Source organism: Bombina bombina, chromosome 2, assembly GCF_027579735.1.
Source record: "Bombina bombina isolate aBomBom1 chromosome 2, aBomBom1.pri, whole genome shotgun sequence".
In the NCBI taxonomy this organism is placed as follows: domain Eukaryota; kingdom Metazoa; phylum Chordata; class Amphibia; order Anura; family Bombinatoridae; genus Bombina; species Bombina bombina.
The window spans coordinates 986,367,048-986,390,671 of NC_069500.1; the positions used below are offsets into that span (position 1 = coordinate 986,367,048).

A 23,624-nucleotide genomic window follows, 5' to 3' on the forward strand; every position below is an offset into this window, starting at 1 on the left:
AATTAAACATTGTATGTTACAATCTTAAAGTGTTAAATGACCCTATAATCCCAGTAAGGTTAAAGAAAAGTACTGTAAGGGAATGTGATGAGGAGGTCTGACTGAAGAATACTTATGCTAGACCAAAAAGTGCAGGTTGGGAATGTTAGCAGAAATAGAAAAGGGTGCATTATTACAGGCTTGGTATGATAAATATTTTGAAGACTAAGGGGAGCCAGCAGCAGGACTGACTTACGTGTAGCAGATAAAAAGTGATGCGTAAGGAAGATGAGTCTGGTAAATGCATTCACAGACAGAATGGAGGACAGACAGAAAATCTTGTCAAACCAATGCATATGGCCTTGCATTAGTCAAAGATGGAAATGATGAGTAAATGGATTATAATCTTAGTTGTGTTTAGGTGAGGAAGTGGCACAAGTGAGGGATTCAAGGAATGATGGTCAACAGTAATTGAAATGTGGGTGTCATGAGCATATAGATGATTCTTAGCATGAGTTGTATGTTCCTACTAATGTCTACTTTTGTGCTATAGTAGCTATAAGCTAACAGCCAGATACACAGGAGTTGTTTTTTATCTTTATGTATTTAAAGAGGTTGCTCCTAAGCATTTTATGGGAAACTTAATTTCCTAGAATCACAAAGGAAGAATAGATACAAATTTGATGAAAATGGACAGCTTGAAAATAAATAACTGATTGATCACAATTGAGCTTTCCAGAAGGGGAAAGGTCAATAAATAATGTGCTACAACATAAACAATAAACACAGTGCAACATAGATTCATTTCAGTGATTTAATAAGCTTCAACACAAGTATAAAAATACACTTACTTTAGAATAAAATCAGTGTACCTCAGCAAAACAATCTAAGGGTCTAACCACAACAATACTCCTTTGATGTAAAACATAAAACCCCTGTGGGTGAGGACAAGTTCACCTACAGCAACACCCTTAGGGTCACAAACCCTCTACAGTTGATTAAAGAACTGTGATCATCATACTGATAAGACGACCAGATATTGGTGACTGTATATCATTAATACACATTATAATAGTGACGTACAGGGTTTAACCAACCCTGCACCAGTCACTAGTTTGTTAACAGAAAGGGCTAATAGATCCTTTCCACTGTGACTTAGTTCAGTGCGGCAAGGGATTTTTTTTGTTTTCTCTTTTTTTTCAGTGGCGTTAAATTTAGCTGGCTCGGATAGTTAATGTTTTTCCTGCCGCAAGTAATCCTGCCTTTTTTTTTTCCCTGTCCATACACTGGGATGAGGCTGGCATTGTGCAGTGTGTAGTCTGTCAGTAGGGGGTAAGACTCTAAAAATGTTCAGTCTACACATTACAGCAAAGATCTTTACTGTTTAAGTTACCATTATTATTGTGTTTTCCCCTTATCTCAGGCTTTAACAATTAAAGGGACAGTCTACACCAGAATTTGTATTGTTTTAAAAGATAGATAATCTCTTTATTACCCATTTCCCAGTTTTGCATAACCAACACAGTTATATTAATATACTTTTAACCTCTGTGATTATCTTGTATCTAAGCCTCTGCAAACTGCCCCTTTTTTTAGTTCTTTTGACAGACTTGCACTCTAGCCAATCAGTGCCTGCGCCCAGATTACTTCACGTGCACGAGCACAGTGTTATCTATATGAAATATGTGAACTAACACCCTCTAGTGGTGAAAAACTGTTACAATGCAATCTGAAAGAGGTGGGCTTCAAGGTCTAAGAAATTAGCATATGAACCTCCTAGGTTAAGCTTTCAACTAAGAATACCAAGAGAACAAAGCAAAATTGGTGATAAAAGTAAATTGGAAAATTGTTTAAAATTACATGCTCTATCTGAATCATGAAAGTTTATTTTGGCCTAGACTGTCCCTTTAAGTCCCTGCATATTGCCTCTACTTTGACTACTACTCTCAGTGTTTGTTAAGACACATATACTGTCTGCTAGCTTATTGTTTATTTGTTTGCTAATAATGGAGAATTCTGGAACTGCCCCCTCCAATGTGGATACTTTAAATAGCAGATCCTCTGAACCCTTGTTCAAGTGCATTTTTTGTAAATGAATTCCTATTACTCCACCAGCTCAACTATGTCACTCATGTATGGCTCACCTTATGCATTTTAACCATTCTAATGCTTCCCTTGCCTCTAAAGGAATATGCCATCTCTGTTTGTACTGTACAGGGAAGTTCTTCAGATTTTGGCCTGGATTTAAAGATTTGTGTCTGAGATGTTGGTGGCCATGCCCCCTTCAAGTAAGCGCAAAAGAGTCTCTGACAAAAACTTTCTTATCATTTGCCATGTACTTCTGAATCAGTCAAGATAAGAACATCTACACGATTACATGCAGACTCAGATTCTATCTCTTCAGATCCATCTTCTGAGGGAGAAATACTTTCTGACGAACAGGAGTCAGTCACAGACCATGATACAGAATCCTCCTCTTTTATATTTAGGATTGAGCATCTTAGAACTCTTTTAAAAGAGGTTTTAATTACCTTAGGGGTACAGGATTCTAGACTTCTGAAGAAAAATTCAATAAATAATTGGATTTCATTTTTAAACCATTGGTCAAATTCCAGATGTTTTTCCTGTTCCTGGGGCAATAATGGAGATTATAATCAAAGAATGGTCTAAAGCAGTATTCTGTTTAATCTTACATCTGCATTCAAGAAGATGTTTCCTTTACCTACTGCTAATGTGGAGCTTTGGGAAACAATTCCAAAGGTAGATAGTTCTATTTCTACTTTAGTGAAAAGTACTTCTATTCCTTTGGAAGACAATACTTTGTTTAAAGACCCTATGGATAGAAACTCTTTGAATAGAAAGGCTTTCTTTCAAGACAATTATTTGTTCAAACCTGCTATTAGTATTGCTTGCATAGCAGTAGCATCTTCTCTTTGGTGTTATAATTTATCTGACCAATTATCTAATAATTCTGTTGAGGAAGATGTTCATCACCGTTTGAAGCTTGTTTGATCAGCAAATGCCTTTATATGTAATGCCATTGTGGACATTATTATTCCAAGTACATGGCTTTATATGTCTTGAAAAGAAGCGCTTTGTGGCTCAAATTGGTCCGCTGACATGGTTTCAAAGTCTAGACTTCTATCTCTTCCTTTTCAAGGGAAGTTTTTATTTGGGCCAGGTCTAGATTCAATCATTTTTACTGTTACAGGAGAAAAAGGAGCTTTTCTTCCTCAGGACAAAAAGTCTAAGAGAAAGAATAAAGCTACTAACCATTCTCATTCCTTTTTGGCAATATAGGAACCAAAAAGCTTCCCCCTCTACCCAAAAACAGGACTCTTCCAGATCCTCTTGGAAATATATCCCAAATTGGAACAAGTCCTAAAAAACTTTTTCCGCTTCCAAGTCTGCATGAAGGTGTGGCTATCAATCCAGATCCTATTCTGGTAGGGGACAGATTGTGCCTTTTTCAGAAGGCCTGGTCTCAATGATGCTTGGGTGCTTAAAATAGGTTTTCAAGGATACAGGGAGGGTTTCAGATCAAGGCCTCCAAGAGGAAGATTTCTTCTGAACAATGTTCCAAAGAAACCTGTGAAAGCTCAAGCTTTCTTTCATTGTGTTCAGGATCTAGAACTCATGGGAGTTCCAGTTCTGATTCCAAAACAAGGCCAATGTTTCTATTCCAACCTTTTCATAGTTTCAAAACCAGAGGGAACTTTCAGGCCCAATCTGGATTTGAAATCTCTAAAGTTTCTCAAGGTTCCTACTTTCAAAACAGAAACAATTCAAACTAGTGTTCCCCTTGTTCAACAAAGACAGTTTATGTCCTCAATAAATTTGAAGGATACCTATCTGCATATTCCTATACACAAGGATCATCATCAGTTCCTTCATATTTCTTTCCAGGACAAACATTTTCAGTTTGTTGCTCTTTCATTTGGTCTGGCTACTGCTCCCAGAATATGTACAAAACTCTTCTGTCTGTAATTTAAAGCCCAGGGTATTTCAGTGGGTCCTTAAATGGACAATATATTGGGTGCAGGCTCCATCTTTACCTTTAGTAGTATCTCATATCAACAAACAATTGTTCTTTCTTAGCAGTCATGGCTGGAGAATAAATGTTCCAAAGAGCTTTCTATCTCCTCAAACCAGAGTCTCCTTTCTAGGGATCATTATAGACTCAATGTCAATGACACGTTCCTTGACAGATTAAAGGAAAACAAAGTTGCAGTCAACATGTGTGAAACTTCAGTCTCTGTCCAATCCTCCTGTTGCTTTAAACATGGAAGTTCTACGTATGATGATTGCTGCATCAGATGCAATACCCTGTGCTTGGCTTTATATGAGACCTCTTCAGTTAGGCATGGTACGTCAGAGGTGCAAGGACATCACTAAGTTTTCTCAAAGGATCTTTCTGGATACAAATACAAGGTAGTCTTCTTGATGGATAGAGAACCAGTATATTCACTAGGGAGCATCTTTTGTCCATCCAAAACTAGACAATTGTCATGACAGATGCAAGTTTCTCTGGCTTGGGGTGCAGAATGGGGTTCCTGGAGAGAACAGGGAGTTTGGTATCCTCAGAAAGCGAGTTTACCCATAAACACCTTAGAACTCTGTGCTATCTTTAGGGCTCTGCAGAACCAGCCTCCTGAAAGACCTCCTCTTTCAAGTTCTTTTTTTTTCATCAAGATTGTAAGTCTTTAAGCGTGAAGGCTTGGAGATTGAATGCCTAATTTTTTGCAATGAGAAGAAAGGCTTTGGATAAGGGTCTATCTGCAAGCTTTGTCTGTGTTACAGCACAAAAAGATTGCAAAACTTCCTTACATTCAGAATTTTGTTCAGGCCTTATTTAGGATCTGCCCTGTGATTAAGTCAATTTCCCCACAATGAAATCTAAATTAGGTTCTTAGAATCTTGCATGTTTCTCCCTTTGGAAAAATGCATTCGTTGGACATCAAGTATCTTTCCTGAAAGGTTTTGTTTCTACAAGTGATTTCATCATCTATAAGAGTCTCTGAGTTAGCTCTTTCTTGTGCGCCTCCTTACCTTATTTTGTTTTAAGAACAACATTTGATTTCTTGTCAAAGGTAGTCCCTTCTGATAATATCTATCAAGAAATTGTAGTCCCTTCTCTTTGTCCTAATCCTCAAAATTCAAAGGAAATACTTCTTTATAATTTGGATGTAGTAAGAGCTTTAAAGTTTTACCTATAGGCTACCAAACATGTTTGACAGTCCTCTAGTCTGTTTAATAATTTCTTGGTTCAATGTAAAGGCCTCAGCAATTCTCTTCGCTTCTTAGTTAAAATGACTGATTCACAAGGCTTACATGGAGTTGGGTAAGTCTCCTCCAAAACATATTACAGCTCACTATACCAGAACCGTTTCTACTTCCTGGGTATTCAAAAATGAAGCTTCATACTTCTTACTTCCTACTACTAAATTCTTGCATTTTGATGTTTTTGCTTTTTTTGGGAAGCAGCCTTTGGTAGGAAAGTTTTCCAGTAGTTCCCATGCATAATGGATTGTGGGCTCTCACCATCTTATGAAAGAAAACAAAAGTTTAAGGTTACCTGAAGGTTAAGGTTACCTGATAAATTCACTTATTTCATGGTGGTGAGAGTCCACGAGCCCCATCCAATCTTATTAATATATAAAATTGTAATATTGGAGAGAGTACCATTTTGCACTTCAATTTTCCATGATATATCCTGCTTGGCTATAAGTATGACTGACATGCCAGTGAGGTGGGAAGGATGAAGTGTTATTGAAACTTTTGTTAAATCTTTGCCTCCTCATAGTGGCTGAGAAGTGAATCCCATGTGTAATAGATTGTGGATTCTCACCAACATGAAATAAATTAATTTATTAGGTAAGCATACATTTTGTTTATTTCCTGAGGTCAGGTTTCTGACCCAGTCCCTTCCTGAGCGGACAGGGAAGATAGCCACTCCTTTTTTATGACACTCCATAAACCACATTACAAACACTGACTAAAGTTATAGGATAACTTATAATTTTAGATATGTATATCTAGTACATATAACATTATAAGCAATCCCATTGTGACAATGATTATTTTAAAACTAAACATTACATGTCTATAAAAGAAACGTCTTAAATGTATAATATTTAGAAAAATCTTATTCTGAATTGTTTCAGTTCTATCCCTTAATTGATTTCAGGGCTATGTGATGATGAGGCCTCTGTTTCTGATCATTTGTGTTGACACATTGGGCCATAAACTTACTTGAGGCACCATCTCTCTGTTTGCATGTAATAATGTTTGTTAAAGTGAAACTTACTATTTACGACAGATCATCTGTTTTTAAGAATAGACACAGGAACATAATCAACTGGAACAGCAAAAAAGTTAACACACAGAGAAAAGATTAATCCCCCCCCACACACTAAAATCATGAGGTCTTCATGACAATTATATTCCCTGTTGTATATTTCAGCGATTGAGTTTAATTTCATTTGTCCCAATAAACAATTTGGCATCACAGACAAAAGTTTTACTAAAAATAACAAGAGCTTGTTTGACATACAGCCTTAAAGGGACATAAATTCAAAATTAAACTTTCATGGTTCAGCTAGATCATGCGATTTTAAGATAATTTTCTATTTACGTCTGTTATCAAATGGATTTTCTTCTCAAGATATCCTTGGAGGAAAAACATACCTAGGTAGGCAGCAATGCGCTATTTTCAGTCAGATGCTGATTGGTGTAATTGATTTACCAGATGTATTCAGCTAGATCCTAGTAGTGCATTGCTGTTGCAGAGCTGGATTTAAAGGGACATTATACACTCATTTTTTCTTTGCATAAATGTGTTGTAGATAATCTATTTATATAGCCCCTAAAGTTTTTTTCTTAACAAAATGGACATTTTTGATTATTTTTAAATAACATTGCTCTGATTTTCCGACTCCTAACCAAGCCCCAAAGTTTTATGAGAATACCGTCAGCTACCTTCTGCAGCTTGCTCCTGTTTGTGTAAAGGGTCTTTTCATATGCAAAAGAAGGGGGAGGGGAGAGTGTCTTATTTCCCACTTGCAGTGGGCTTTCCAGCTACCTTTTCAACAGAGCTAAACTGAGAGCTTTTAAGTACGTTTTTAAACAGTTTTATACTGGATTTTTATATCAGTATCTGTGCATCTTATTCTTTATAGTAGTGTCTATTACATGCAGTTATATGAAAATGAGTGTATACTGTCCCTTTAACTATATATATATATAGTATCTTTGTGGGATTAAATAAAATTATATGGAAGCAACAGTGCAATTATAATAATCTCTAGCACACAATTTTTGTTTACACTGTTATGTTCCTTTAAAATGCTACAAAATACTTGTATATTTCAGCCACAGTCATCAAACTTGAAAAAGTTTGATAAAAAGCTGCAATTTGAACTGAGAATTAGGTTGGAAAATGCTGAGCTAAAACAAAAAAAACATAATTTATGCTTACCTGATAAATTTATTTCTCTTGTAGTGTATCCAGTCCACGGATCATCCATTACTTGTGGGATATTCTCCTTCCCAACAGGAAGTTGCAAGAGGATCACCCACAGCAGAGCTGCTATATAGCTCCTCCCCTCACTGCCATATCCAGTCATTCGACCGAAACAAGCCGAGAAAGGAGAAACCATAGGGTGCAGTGGTGACTGTAGTTTAATTAAAATTTAGACCTGCCTGAAAAGGACAGGGCGGGCAGTGGACTGGATACACTACAAGAGAAATAAATTTATCAGGTAAGCATAAATTATGTTTTCTCTTGTTAAGTGTATCCAGTCCACGGATCATCCATTACTTGTGGGATACCAATACCAAAGCTAAAGTACACGGATGATGGGAGGGACAAGGCAGGAACTTAAACGGAAGGAACCACTGCCTGTAGAACCTTTCTCCCCAAAACAGCCTCCGAAGAAGCAAAAGTATCAAATTTGTAAAATTTGGAAAAAGTATGAAGCGAAGACCAAGTTGCAGCCTTGCAAATCTGTTCAACAGAGGCCTCATTTTTAAAGGCCCAGGTGGAAGCCACAGCTCTAGTAGAATGAGCTGTAATCCTTTCAGGAGGCTGCTGTCCAGCAGTCTCATAGGCTAAACGGATTATACTCCGAAGCCAAAAAGAAAGAGAGGTTGCCGAGGCCTTCTGACCTCTCCTCTGTCCAGAGTAAACAACAAACAGTGCAGATGTTTGGCGAAAATCTTTAGTAGCCTGTAAGTAAAACTTCAAGGCACGGACTACGTCTAGATTATGCAAAAGACGTTCCTTCTTTGAAGAAGGATTAGGACATAATGATGGAACAACAATCTCTTGATTGATATTCTTGTTAGAAATCACCTTAGGTAAAAACCCAGGTTTTGTACGCAGAACAACTTTATCTAAATGAAAGATCAGATAAGGAGAATCACAATGTAAGGCAGATAACTCTGAGACTCTTCGAGCCGAGGAAATAGCCATCAGAAAAAGAACTTTCCATGAAAGAAGTTTGATATCAATAGAATGAAGGGGTTCAAACGGAACCCCTTGAAGAACTTTAAGAACCAAGTTTAAGCTCCATGGAGGAGCAACAGGTTTAAACACAGGCTTAATTCTAACTAAAGCCTGACAAAATGCCTAAACGTCTGGAACTTCTGCCAGACGCTTGTGTAAAAGAATAGACAGAGCAGAAATCTGTCCCTTTAAAGAACTAGCTGATAATCCTTTGTCTAAACCCTCTTGGAGGAAGGACAATATCCTAGGAATCCTAACCCTACTCCATGAGTAATTCTTGGATTCACACCAATGAAGATATTTACGCCATATCTTGTGGTAAATTTTCCTGGTGACAGGCTTTCGTGCCTGTATTAAAGTATCAATTACTGACTCGGAGAAGCCACGCTTTGATAGGATCAAGCGTTCAATCTCCATGCAGTCAGTCTCAGAGAAAGTAGATTCGGATGATTGAAAGGACCTTGTATTAGAAGGTCTTGTCTCAGAGGCAGAGTCCATGGTGGAAAGGATGACATGTCCACTGGGTCTGCATACCAGGTCCTGCGTGGCCACGCAGGCGCTATCAATATCACTGATGCTCTTTCCTGTTTGATTTTGGCAATCAGACGAGGGAGCAGAGGAAACGGTGGAAACACATAAGCCAGGTTGAAGAACCAAGGCGCTGCTAGAACATCTATCAGTGCCGCTTCTGGGTCCCTGGACCTGGATCCGTAACAAGGAAGCTTGGCGTTCTGGCGAGACACCATGAGATCCAATTCTGGTTTGCCCCAACGGAGAACCAATTGAGCAAATACCTCCGGATGGAGTTCCCACTCCCCCGGATGAAAAGTCTGACGACTTAGAAAATCCGCCTCCCAGTTCTCTACACCTGGGATATGGATCGCTGACAGGTGGCAAGAGTGAGTCTCTGCCCAGCGAATTATCTTGGAGACTTCTGACATCGCTAGGGAACTCCTGGTTCCCCCTTGATGGTTGATGTAAGCCACAGTCGTGATGTTGTCCGACTGAAATCTGATGAACCTCAGTGTTGCTAACTGAGGCCAAGCTAGAAGAGCATTGAATATTGCTCTTAACTCCAGAATATTTATTGGGAGGAGTTTCTCCTCCTGAGTCCATGAACCCTGAGCCTTCAGGGAGTTCCAGACTGCACCCCAACCTAGAAGGCTGGCATCTGTTGTTACAATTGTCCAATCTGGTCTGCGAAAGGTCATACCCTTGGACAGATGGGCCCGAGATAACCACCAGAGAAGAGAATCTCTGGTTTCCTGATCCAGATTTACAGGGAGTGCAGAATTATTAGGCAAGTTGTATTTTTGAGGATTAATTTTATTATTGAACAACAACCATGTTCTCAATGAACCCAAAAAACTCATTAATATCAAAGCTGAATAGTTTTGGAAGTAGTTTTTAGTTTGTGTTTAGTTATAGCTATTTTAGGGGGATATCTGTGTGTGCAGGTGACTATTACTGTGCATAATTATTAGGCAACTTAACAAAAACAAATATATACCCATTTCAATTATTTATTTTTACCAGTGAAACCAATATAACATCTCAACATTCACAAATATACATTTCTGACATTCAAAAACAAAACAAAAACAAATCAGTGACCAATATAGCCACCTTTCTTTGCAAGGACACTCAAAAGCCTGCCATCCATGGATTCTGTCAGTGTTTTGATCTGTTCACCATCAACATTGCGTGCAGCAGCAACCACAGCCTCCCAGACACTGTTCAGAGAGGTGTACTGTTTTCCCTCCTTGTAAATCTCACATTTGATGATGGACCACAGGTTCTCAATGGGGTCCAGATCAGGTGAACAAGGAGGCCATGTCATTAGATTTTCTTCTTTTATACCCTTTCTTGCCAGCCACGCTGTGGAGTACTTGGACGCGTGTGATGGAGCATTGTCCTGCATGAAAATCATGTTTTTCTTGAAGGATGCAGACTTCTTCCTGTACCACTGCTTGAAGAAGGTGTCTTCCAGAAACTGGCAGTAGGACTGGGAGTTGAGCTTGACTCCATCCTCAACCCGAAAAGGCCCCACAAGCTCATCTTTGATGATACCAGCCCAAACCAGTACTCCACCTCCACCTTGCTGGCGTCTGAGTCGGACTGGAGCTCTCTGCCCTTTACCAATCCAGCCACGGGCCCATCCATCTGGCCCATCAAGACTCACTCTCATTTCATCAGTCCATAAAACCTTAGAAAAATCAGTCTTGAAATATTTCTTGGCCCAGTCTTGACGTTTCAGCTTGTGTGTCTTGTTCAGTGGTGGTCGTCTTTCAGCCTTTCTTACCTTGGCCATGTCTCTGAGTATTGCACACCTTGTGCTTTTGGGCACTCCAGTGATGTTGCAGCTCTGAAATATGGCCAAACTGGTGGCAAGTGGCATCTTGGCAGCTGCACGCTTGACTTTTCTCAGTTCATGGGCAGTTATTTTGCGCCTTGGTTTTTCCCACACGCTTCTTGCGACCCTGTTGACTATTTTGAATGAAACGCTTGATTGTTTGATGATCACGCTTCAGAAGCTTTGCAATTTTAAGAGTGCTGCATCCCTCTGCAAGATATCTCACCATTTTTGACTTTTCTGAGCCTGTCAAGTCCTTCTTTTGACCCATTTTGCCAAAGGAAAGGAAGTTGCCTAATAATTATGCACACCTGATATAGGGTGTTGATGTCATTAGACCACATCCCTTCTCATTACAGAGATGCACATCACCTAATATGCTTAATTGGTAGTAGGCTTTCGAGCCTATACAGCTTGGAGTAAGACAACATGCATAAAGAGGATGATGTGGTCAAAATACTCATTTGCCTAATAATTCTGCACTCCCTGTAGTAGAGGGGACAAATCTGTGTAATCCCCATTCCACTGACTGAGCATGCATAATTGCAGCGGTCTGAGATGCAGGCGCGCGAATGGCACTATGTCCATCGCCGCTACCATTAAGCCGATTACATCCATGCACTGAGCCACCGTGGGGCGCGGAATGGAGTGAAGAACACGGCAAGCATTTAGAAGTTTTGATAACCTGGACTCCGTCAGGTAAATTTTCATTTCTACAGAATCTATTAGAGTCCCTAGGAAGGAAACTCTCATGAGAGGAGATAGAGAACTCTTTTCTTTGTTCTCTTTCCACCCATGCGACCTCAGGAATGCCAGAACTATCTCTGTATGAGATTTGGCAATTTGAAAGCTTGACGCCTGTATCAGGATATCGTCCAGGTAAGGAGCCACCGCTATGCCTCGTGGTCTTAGGACTGCCAGAAGTGAGCCCAGAACCTTTGTAAAAATTCTTGGGGCTGTAGCCAACCTGAATGTAAGAGCTACAAATTGCCTGTCTAGAAAGGCAAACCTCAGGAACTGATGATGATTCTTGTGAATCGGAATGTGAAGGTAGGCATCCTTTAAGTCCACTGTGGTCATGTACTGACCCTTTCAGACATGTTTGTACAGACTAGCAATGAGACTAGCAAGCTTGGAAAACACTTTAAAGCAAGTTAACAAGCAATATAAAAAACGTTACTGTGCCTTTAAGAGAAACAAATTTTTACAAAATTTGAAATAACAGTGAAAAAAGGCAGTTACACTAACAAAATTTTTACAGTGTATGTAACAAGTCAGCAGAGCATTGCACCCACTTGCAAATGGATGATTAACCCCTTAATAACAAAAACAGAATAATAAATGACAAAAACGTTTTTTAAACACAGTCACAACAACTGGCACAGTCTACTGTGATTGTTACCCTCCTCAAACACGACTTTGAAGCCTTTTGAGCCCTTCAGAGATGTCCTGTATCATGCAGAGGAAAGCTGAATGTCTCTGTCAGTATTTTTAGCTGCACAGAAAAGCACTAAAATAGGCCCTTCCCACTCTTATTGCAACAGTGGAAAGCCTGTTACTAGGCAAAAATCAAGCCAACCATGTGGAAAAAAACTAGGCCCCAATAAGTTTTGTCACCAAACATATATAAAAACGATTAACATGCCAGCAAATGTTTTATATTACACTTTTATAAGAGTATGTATCTCTGTTAATAAGCCTGATACCAGTCGCTATCACTGCATTTAAGGCTTAACTTACATTAATCTGGTATCAGCAGCATTTTTCTAGCAAATTCCATCCCTAGAAATATGTTAACTGCACATACCTTATTGCAGGAAAACCTGCACGCCATTCCCCCTCTAAAGTTACCTCACTCCTCAGAATATGTGAGAACAGCAGTGGATCTTAGTTACTTCTGCTAAGATCATAGAAATCACAGGCAGATTCTTCTTCTAATGCTGCCTGAGATGAAACAGTACACTCCGGTACCATTTAAAAATAACAAACTTTTGATTGAAGTTAAAAAACTAACTATAATACACCACTCTCCTCTTACTACGTCCATCTTTTTGAGAGTTGCAAGAGAATGACTGGATATGGCAGTGAGGGGAGGAGCTATATAGCAGCTCTGCTGTGGGTGATCCTCTTGCAACTTCCTGTTGGGAAGGAGAATATCCCACAAGTAATGGATGATCCGTGGACTGGATACACTTAACAAGAGAAAATAAGACTGCGGTGTTAAAACATTTAATTTTTTACATGCAAAAAAAAAGGGGGGGGGGGAATCAAATATAAATAAAGGTGAGCTAAGATTTCTTTTTTGCTATTTTTTTTTTTACTATTTCAGGCATTAATCATGGTTGGTGAATTAGCACAAAGCTACATTATGAGAATACACAGCACAAAACAAAAACAAAATATACACTATGTACACACCATTTTGAAGCATTGGGATGCTATTTTCATTAGCAAAAGACATTTTTTAAGGGACATAAAATAATAAATAAAGCAAGCCTATTAAGCCCCAGCATATCAGTAGTCACTCTTATAATGAAATATGTATGTGTTTCCATACTATACATAAACGTCCATCTCACTATAGCAGCTGATCTGGGCTCCAAATCAGGCTCTGGTTGGTGTGCAAGCACAAGGAAGGCTCTTGAGAAAATACACAAACTTGTCTTTTTTTTCGTGGGTTTAGAGAAAATAAGTTAAAAAAATAGACAGCTTAAATAGCAAAAAACTGGAGAGGTAAGGGAATCCCCCACAAACATATGTGGATACAAAAGACTTCGGAATTACTAGAATTGGAGGAAAGTCATTACTTAAGACAAAATACCATGCACACTTATGCAGAAATGTCCTCTCTATGGGAATACTACATTGATAAGGTGGGGAAGAAGAAGAAGAGGGATATTCTAACAAGTACAATTAACTGATTTGATTGGAAGAGTAGTAATATGGCGCTCCAACCAACTATTAATTAAAAAAAAAAAAGTAATAAGGATATGAGTCCATTAAGGGTATGTTTTGTTATTGTTAGTATTGTTTGTTGATTGATCGTTTACCATGGATAACCACTTCCGCACACAGAAGTTACGGACAGTTTATTATTTAGATATGCGGTGTGAATAAAATGCCATAGTTTTATTTTTCTTTTAAAAATAAAATCAGCCTATGTATACTATAGGAGCTGCGTCTCCATCCTGTAACCGAACTTTTACCGAAATAAAGATGATTGGAAAAAAAAAAAAATAGACAGCTTAAGGTAGTAGTTTAAATAGTTATTATAATGTCCTTGGAGATGGGAAATCTGCTGCCCCCCAAATCCTCACACAATTTTACCTCATATATTTCTCATAACTCCCCACTAGACAACCAGGAATCATTAATTTATAGCAATCCTTGACAAAGCCTCCTGAAAGGTTAAAGGACCAGTAAACACAGTCGATTTGCATAATCAACAAATGCAAGATAACAAGACAATACAATAGCATTTACTCTGAATTTCAAATGAGTAGTAGATTTTTTTCCAATAAATTTCAAAGTTATGTATATTTCCACTCTCCCAGTACCATGTGATAGCAATCAGCCAATCACAAATGCATATATGTATAGTCTGTGATTTCTTGCACATGCTCAGTAGGAGCTGATAACTCAAAAAGTGTAAATATAAAAGACTGTGCACATTTTTTTTAATGGAAGTAAATTGGAAAGTTGTTTAAAATTAAATGCTGTATCTGAACCATGAACATTTAATTTGACCTGAGTGTCCCTTTAAACATGTATTACAGCACTACACTGACACAGACTAAAACGTAAAAGCTTACAAACTCATAGAGCATGACATGTGGTCTATACAGAGCATGTTAAGCTAACAAGGTGTAATCCAGTATTGTACATAATACCTGTGTGATTGTTTTGACTTGTTTTTAATGTATAAGATGTATTTGGTTTAATAAAGTGGAGCCGCTAAGATTTAGGGGGATATGTATCAAATCGTCAACTATATTGCATTCGTGGGTGTCAATACGCTCGCCTAACATTGTGGCCGCGGATCTGAATACGATCTCCATATTTATAAATAAAGCCGTCAAAAACACGAGCACCAAGTACGGGGCAATGAGCATCAGACTGTTGTTAACTAACAGTCATCGATGATGCTGCTATTCATGTTTTTTCCCAACTTTATTTATACCATTTCACTAAACGCCGCCACTATACTAAAATGTTTAACCCTTACCCTGCCACCACCTAAATAAAGTTTTTAAACCCTATCCCGCCGCTCCCCGACACCGCCGCAACCTAAATAAACTTATTAACCCCTAAACTTCTGGCATCCCACATCACCACCACTTACTAAACCTATTAACCCCTAAACCATCAGCCCCCTTACATCGCCAAAAACTAAATTAAGCTATTAAACCCTAAACCTAACAACCCCTTAACTTTAAATTAAAATGACAAGATCCCTATCTTAATATAAATTAAAACTTACCTGTAGACTTAAAATAAACTAATTTTAAACTATTAATTAACCTACCCTATTATACTAAAATTAAATTAAACTACCAATTAAATAAAATAAATTACATATTAAAAAACATAACCCTACTAAAATTATTTAAACCTACAATTAAACATTATTACAAAGTCCTAAAGTACAACCCCCCCCCCACTAAGTTACAAAAACAAACACTAAATTACGAAAAATAACAAACCAAATTATCAAAAATAAAAAAAAATTACACCTAGGGGCCTATTTAACAAAGGTCTGTCGGACCTGATCCGACAGTGCGGATCAGGTCCAACAGACCTCGCTGAATGTGCAGAGCAATACGCTCTCCGTATTCAGCATTGCACCAGCAGCTCTTGTGAGCTGCTGGTGAAACGCAGCCCCCTGCAGATTGGCGGCCAGCAGGGGGTGTCAATCAACCCGATTGTACTCGATCGGGTTAAATTGCGGTGATGTTTGTCCGCCTGCTCAGACCAGGCGGACAGGTTATGGAGCACCGGTCTTTAGACCGCTGCTTCATAACTGGTGTTTCTGTCGAAAGGGCCTTTTGTGGGGCATTACCCCAAAGATATTAGCTCTTTTACCTGTAAAAAAAACACACCCACCAACAGTAAAACCCACAACGCAACCAACCCCCCAAATTTAGCTCTTTTACATTGCCCAGACCCTAATCTAAAAATAAAACCCACCCAAAAAACCCTTAAAAAAACCTAACACTAACCCCGGACGATCCACTTACAGTTCTTGAAGTCCCGCTTGAAGGATCCATCCAGCCGGAGAAGTCCTCATCCAATCGGCAAAAAGTCTTCATCCAGACGGCATCTTCTATCTTCATCCATTCAGCGTGGAGCGGGTCCCTTGCATTCCTATTGGCTGAAAGATTTTAGAACAGCCAATAAAAGCTGACTAGAAAATATCACCTGAACATCTCTATGTAAAAAAGAAAGATATTTTACCTAAAAGTATTCACAACCCATTGCAAAGGACTTTAAGCAGCAAATCAGTATATCTGTCCCAGGACAGGCAAGGGAGTGAGCCTCATGCACACTCATGTTATTTCCCTATTCAGTTTAAGGAAGTTTACTATGAAATCTCATGAGAGTTAAGTCATAGAGATGCTCAGGTGATATTTTCCTGTAAGATTTTTACAGTTATACTGCATCAGTTTCAAGTGATTTAGCATACGAGTATTATGTCCCTTTAATCAAAGTGTGAGTACCAATGTGGATTACCACTGTTTTCGAAACAGACTTCACTAGTGTATGTTTTCTCTCTTCCCTGTGAGGTATATGAAGGTTTCTACAATCAATCAGCTGAAATACTAATCACAGACTCCGCACACATGTTGTTTTTTCAGCAGACCCAGCAGATTTACACTATGCCATTATCTCATGTATAGATCATGACACGTGAGAACTCAACAACAAAATATGTGAAAAGAAAATGTATATTTTTATTAAAATTTTAATTAACAAGGTTGTAAAAAATAGTGTCTGTGTGTTTTTTTCTAAACTCTGTTGTAAAAAGAAGAATGGGGTATCCACATATAAAGAGGCCCTTTTGGAATATGTATAAAACTTTGATGTGCACATGAAGGCTTCCATGAGACTCTACTCAAATAAATGCACACTTATACACGTCAGGTGATCACTATTATTACCACAGTAATCCTCTGGTTATAAAAACCTGCATAGGGGCTTTGTTTCAAAGACAGGGTTCTGGGTGGTAAAACGAAGGATTATGGCCTGCAAAGAGTGTGGGGAAATGTTATTTTTTATTTATATGTACTTTCACATTTAATACCCTAGAACATTTGAAAGAAGCAATTTTATTTCAAATTGTGGGTCTTGGGGGTTTCTAGGACTTAAGGGAGCTGAGATTAAGGTGTTTAAAAACTTAAACCCATCCAGCTACCTTACACTTTTTGGTTTCCAGGGGTGTGGCAAAGTCACTGGCATCCCCGGATTCCCTCGGCAACGTCTGTCCACTGTATCCCCAGGGATTTGGGGTTAATGTGGGGCGCAATGAGCTTTGAAAGCACCCTCCCCCCAGATAACGATTTGTGGTTGTCATCAACACTTAATACATTGTGCGGATGTGTAAATAATTTCAGTGACAATTCCAAAGTTTCCAAAAAAGTAAATTTTTGTAATATGATTGTATTTGGCGGCCAAATAGTGGCATCAAATATACCAAAATGGGCATAGATCACTGGATTTCAAACCTGTCCTCAAGCCTCCCTAACAGGTCAGATTTTCAGGATTACCTTGGGTGAGAGCAAGTTAATAACTGTGTTTAAAAATCAGATTATTATTTCACCTGTGCTCTAGTTCAGATATCCTGAAAATCTGGCCTGTTTGGTGGCCTAAAGACAGGTTTGAAAAACAAGTGCTCTAGAGCAATACCTTGGGTTGTCTACTTAAAAATAAAGAAATAAATATATATTTTTCATAGGTAAATAAATAATAATAAAGTTCTATTTCTGTTTAAACAGAGTGACAGCAAAAATACTAAAAATTCTCTGGTACTTAGGGCAAGTTTTTCTCGGAAACTCCGGGTAATTAAGGAGTTAAAGAAATAGTTGCACCTCTATTAATATTATAGTTATAAAAGGCTTTACCTTGCCCATACAAACACTCAGAGGCATAATGTTGCAAAAAAAAAAAAAAGAGTTAAGATGTAAATAATTTTTATACAGAAAACATTCTTAAAAGGTAAACACACTAGTAATTACTTTTATTAAGTAGTTTCTCTTGGGGGTAGAACTGTATGGATTTAATAAGAAAAAGGATCATTAAGGAAATAATTAACTGAATTGGTTATTTAAATATGGTGACAGCAAATGCTGATGTATCTGTTGACTCCAATTAGCACACTATGGCTCTGCATGCAATCATCTTCAAATTATCTCTGCACAGCATAAACAGCAATGCTAGGATCTTTAAATTTCTGCCAGACTTCTGTTTACCTGACACAGAGCTTGTGGCTTGCACATTTGCAACCTCTGAGATTAATTACTTGACATGGTTTTGTTTTATGGTCTCCTCGGGAAACCGATGTAGGAGTTCTGCCTTCTACATGCCAAGGCTAGCCGCAGCACTTTTCAAGATGCATAGAGAGCGTGTTGCTTCAATTTTAAACATAATTACACAGAGTTCCCATAAAAATTCTCAAGCTCATTTCTAATGCAGTTTGCAAGCTGGGACCTGTATTTCAAGAAAAGTGCTGATAAATCTTGTTGCAATAGATCTCTATCTAGTTTGCAAGTTATCTGCAGATGTCATAAAAAATAAAGTGCTTGGTATTACCTTACTTTCAGAAGAAGATTTCATTTATAGGCAGTATTTTTTTTAACAAACACAGGTATCTAATCTAATTCATTAGAGTTTGCTAAATAAAAAAAAGGGAGCTCGGGTGATTTTATTTTTGCTTATTTTTATATGCATTCAGATTTATTAGAAGAGCACAATATTTCCAAGTCACTGGCATATTTTGGGTAGTTTGTGAGAGCGTTTTAACAGATCTTTAACCTATTAAGGATTGGGAATTTTAGAGAAAAACTTGTCGAAAGTACCAAATTATTTTTTTTAGCATTTTTCCAATCCCTTCATTTAAACAGAAATATAATCCTTGTTCTTTTATTTACCTATCAACACTGTATTTATTTTTTGTAGAAAACACAAGATTACTGATCTAGGCCCATAGTGGTATATTTCATGCCACAGTTTATTCGCCAAATGCAATCATATTAAAAAACTAGTTAACGTTTTCACAAACTTTGGGTTTCTAACTGAAAGTTGTAAAAGCTTCTCTGGGGTCCCCTTTGTTCAGAAACCACAGACATGCATGGCTTTGCCATTGTTTTTGGCAATTAGAAGGCTGTTAATTGCAGCTGTGCACCACACTTCTGAAATTCCCGGTAGTGAAGGGGTTAATCAGGTAGGTTGTAAGGTTACTTTTTAACTGTAGTGTAGAGATTACCCCCCACCTAACACCTCTGATCCCTCCCAAACAGCTCTCTTCCCTTCCTCACCCCCCACTGGTCACCACCATCTTCGGTACTGGCAGACAATCTTCCAGTATGTAGTTTAGGGAGAGTATTTTTTATTTTTTTTAATTTCTGTAGTGTAGGGAATCCTCCTCACCCACCCACCTCCCTGATCCCCCACAAAAAAAGCTCTCTCCCCCTCTGACTAGGTGCCCCCATCTTAGGTACTGGCAGCTGTCTGCCAGTACCCAGTTTGTAGGGTTTTTCTGTAGTGCAGTGATGCCCCTCCCCCTAACCGATTGTATGGTGGACCCCCTTCCCTCACCTATTTTTCCATGGGTAGGGAATCCACCCTTTCTCCCACTCCTGCAATTCGCCACCCGCATTAAACTGCATCACGCAAGCCGATACAGACAGTGACACAAAGTGTATACAATCAGTGCTCCCTTACCATATGAAGGCACTGCCTCTGGCTAAAGTCTTAGCTGTCTCAGCTGACACCGGGACTACAGCATGAGGCAGAAGGTTGGACGTAGTAGCTACGTCTAATAGGCAGAAGGGGTTAAGAAAGGAAAATGTATTTAGCCAATGGGAAAGGATTACAATATCAAAAACTTAATATTTGTACCATATATAAGCCCATGTTAATGAGATGATTTACAGATGTGTTATCAATAAATTAAATAAATTCAGTGACAGCAGCACGTGGAATGGATCAGAGAGAAAAAGTGTGTTAACATATATTACATACACTTATATTTTTATCAATATACTTCTTGTACAAATAATACCCTTACATATTGCAAATTTTCTGAAAACAAACCCACAGAATTGATTTCTAAAGTCCAGCTCACCTCCAGTCAAATGAAGCTCAGACAGCAAAGCAGCTGTCAGATAAAAATAATATCATCTATAAACACTAGATACTGATTTTGTACAACACATAGGGCTCCATTTATCAATAGGCGGGCGGACAAGGTTCACTGTCATGATCCTCGTCTGCTTGTGAGCACATGAACAGAGTTCATTACAAAACGAATATTTTCCTGTACAATTAAGCTGTATTGCCCTGAAACATAAGAGTGTCTATGACTTACTATAACTCTCAAGACACCATCTGCTCAAAACATAATTTGATAAAAAGTTAAGGATGAATGCTGTACTCAAACTTAAAACAATTGCACAAGCAAAAGTGACAGATTACATTGGTTTTGAGGACATATAGCTGGGTATTATTTCAGGCACAGGTTAAAGCAAGTAGTAAATTATACATAGGGTCAATGGGGTAAATCCAGCTAAGGTATGTTCAAGATATTTAAAAAGGCAGTTTTTATATCTGTTTGGAACTCCTCTCAGAGTTAAAGCCGCAGGTGCCATTAAAACTGTGAAACTGTATTAGTTTTATTAAAATGCATTTTTTTTTTTAGGAGTAGCTAGCTACCAGGTGTGCAAGACAGATCATATATTTTAAACTACTAGCCATGCACAGGTCGTTTTTATTTATTTTCTTGTTTTGTGTGGTGTTAAATGGCTGTGTTCGCTATTATTAGCGCTATTGAGCCATATCATTGCTCGAGTGCAATTGCAATTACATTTTTTGAACTTATTACAAGTCCAACGTTATTTTTTATAGCTGACGCAATAGTGCAGGGTGTGCAAACATCCGCATGTCGATGGCGCTGTAAAGGGCTGGACTGACAATTCCTAGGCAGGATCAGACTGATGAACTTCAGGAAAATTCTCTGTGAAAAGCACAATTGGGCTAAAAGAGGCTGCTTCTAGGTGGTAACTCACCATAGAACAAGCTTCCTGAGCTGTTGTTCGTTCCTGGTAGAGCGCTTCTCTTTCTGTATGCATTTGCTCTAGATTCCTCACATAAAAGATTTCGATGGGGGCACACAGTAAAATTAATGTTGGTTATCGATTGAGTGCTAAGGCGATGGGGAACTAAGCAGAGAGTGCACAAGTAGTGGAGTTCCTTATGTATTTCAGTGAAATACTATTAATAATAATGGTTTACTTCAGATCTTAAAAAGAAGAACGTTACAGCAGTATTTTGGATTGTGCTGATAACTCACCATTTATCAGCAGCCCTTTCACCACCATGCCTTTGTCTGGCCAATTTTACTGGCTGGACCCCTCTCCAATCTTTCTGTTGCACTGGCAGAACCATTCTGATATGGTGAACACCTTTAATTTTTCACAAAAAAAATCCAAGTTATACATTATAGTATTGATTGGCCTGTCTGAATTGCTTTTCATAACATTGTAACTATTACATTTGTGCCAGGTGTGCAATAAACCCATTTGATATCACTACATGATTTTAAAGTCTTAAAACATATTTTCTGCACAATATGTTTGAATACCACTGTGCTAAAAACTGAGCCTAGATTTTATAGAATCTTGCCGGGTTGCTGAAGAGCGAGATCATGTTTGAAATTTGATAATCACCTCATCTTTCCTTTTCAGCATTGTGTTAGCGGTGTTCCTGCTACTAACAACCCTAATTGTGTGAGATGCCAAAACATGATATAACATTTGATGATAACATTAAGCAAGAACCACTAGCAATGCAGCAAAAAAATAATTGCAACCACAAGACTTAGCAAACACGTTTACAAAACTGTTTATGCACATTTGAAAATGTAAAATATTTGCATGTCTGTTTTGTTATGGTGCGGTTGTCTTGCTGCATTGAATGGAATGTGTCTCAAGAGAGATAGCCATGGGTGTTCTGGGCATTCTAAAGGCCTGGTCAGAAAATGTCACCCACACCTTGGCCCATAAAGAATCTATTGTCCCTGTGTAGTAGCTTGCAGATGTGCCTCACTGTTCCAAAGCTAAGAAAGGTGTCTTGATTTAAAGGGACACTATAGTATAAATGTAACTTTTCTGATTCAGATAGAACATGCCATTTTAACCCCTTACCTGAATGACATACCATGTGTGTCATATGTTATTTAGTTTTGTATCCCACTAATAAATGCACTATTACTACATGACTCACTCCAGGCAATAGCTCGTTTAAAAATGACAGCCAACATACAGGATATCACTAAAGGGACACTGAACCCAAATTTTTTCTTTCATGATTCAGATAGAGCATGCAATTTTAAGCAACTTTCTAATTTATTTCTATTATCAAATTTTCTTCATTCTCTTGGTATATTTATTTGAAAAGCAAGAATGTATGTTTAGATGCCAGCCCATTTTGGTGAACAACCTGGGTTGTCCTTGCTGATTGGACAGCACTATTAAACAAGTGCTGTCCAGGGTCTGAACCAAAATTTGGCTGGCTCCTTAGCTTAGATGCCTTCTTTTTCAAATAAAGATAGTAAGAGAACAAAGAAAAATTGATAATAGGAGTAGATTAGAAAGTTGCTTAAAATTGCATGCTCTACCTGAATCGCAAAATAATTTTTTTTGGGTTTAGTATCCCTTTAACGGGTTAAACAACGTTCCAATTTACTTTCATAATCAATCTGTGCCCACACTTTATGAGGCACCAACTCCTACTAGCTCACAGTGTATAGGTATATGAGTCTGTAATTAGCTGATGGCTGTCACATGACACAGTGGGCAGGGAAATAGAAGCAATCTTTCAAATTTTTTTTGCAAGTGAACATTTATGAGACAGATGTGAGTCCACTAATTAATTCCCAACTCGTGGATATGATGAACAGTGGCATCGCCAAAAAGATTAAATGGGGGAAGCTACTTCTTGGGGGTTGTGGGAGGGGCCACAACCTGAGGGGTGTAACCATATATGCTACCTGGTGGGGATGGGATGTGTTGTGGGAGGGAAAGGGTGAAGCTTGGGTCAGGCGGGTGGAGTTGGTGTTGTTCTCGCTGAGCGATGAAAGGAAAACTGTGGGATGTCACAGTTGGGAAGGCACATGGAGGGGCCAGTAATTATGCTCAGAGAGGTAGTCCCTCCCCCTAGTGATGCCACTGATGATGAAGAGAAGTATAAATCTTTATTAATTCTGCAATTTATAAGTTGCAATGTTGCAGAGTTTTTCTGCAAGATATTTTTTTTTGCAAACAGGTTATATTGAATCAAAGCCAATAATTTATAGGGCAACAAGGGGCCCTGCGCAATGCAATCCTGCAGTGCTTTTCTAAAGCATTAAATGATGTTTACTGTTGCTTTAAACCGTTATTTAGCAATCATATTAAAGCCAGTATTTTCTTTTAAGTCTAATATGAGCATGTGTTTACCATAGATCTGCTTTTGTTTATTCACCTACAATGTCTATGTTTTGTACATGCTGAAGATATAAAAGTTATAGAAATT

At 38.3% G+C, this 23,624-nt stretch overlaps 1 protein-coding gene across 1 annotated transcript in view; it reads right to left on the reverse strand.

Moving 5' to 3' along the window:
- TBCK (TBC1 domain containing kinase) overlaps nucleotides 1-23,624 on the reverse strand; it is a 747,174-nt gene that overhangs the window by 84,228 nt on the left and 639,322 nt on the right.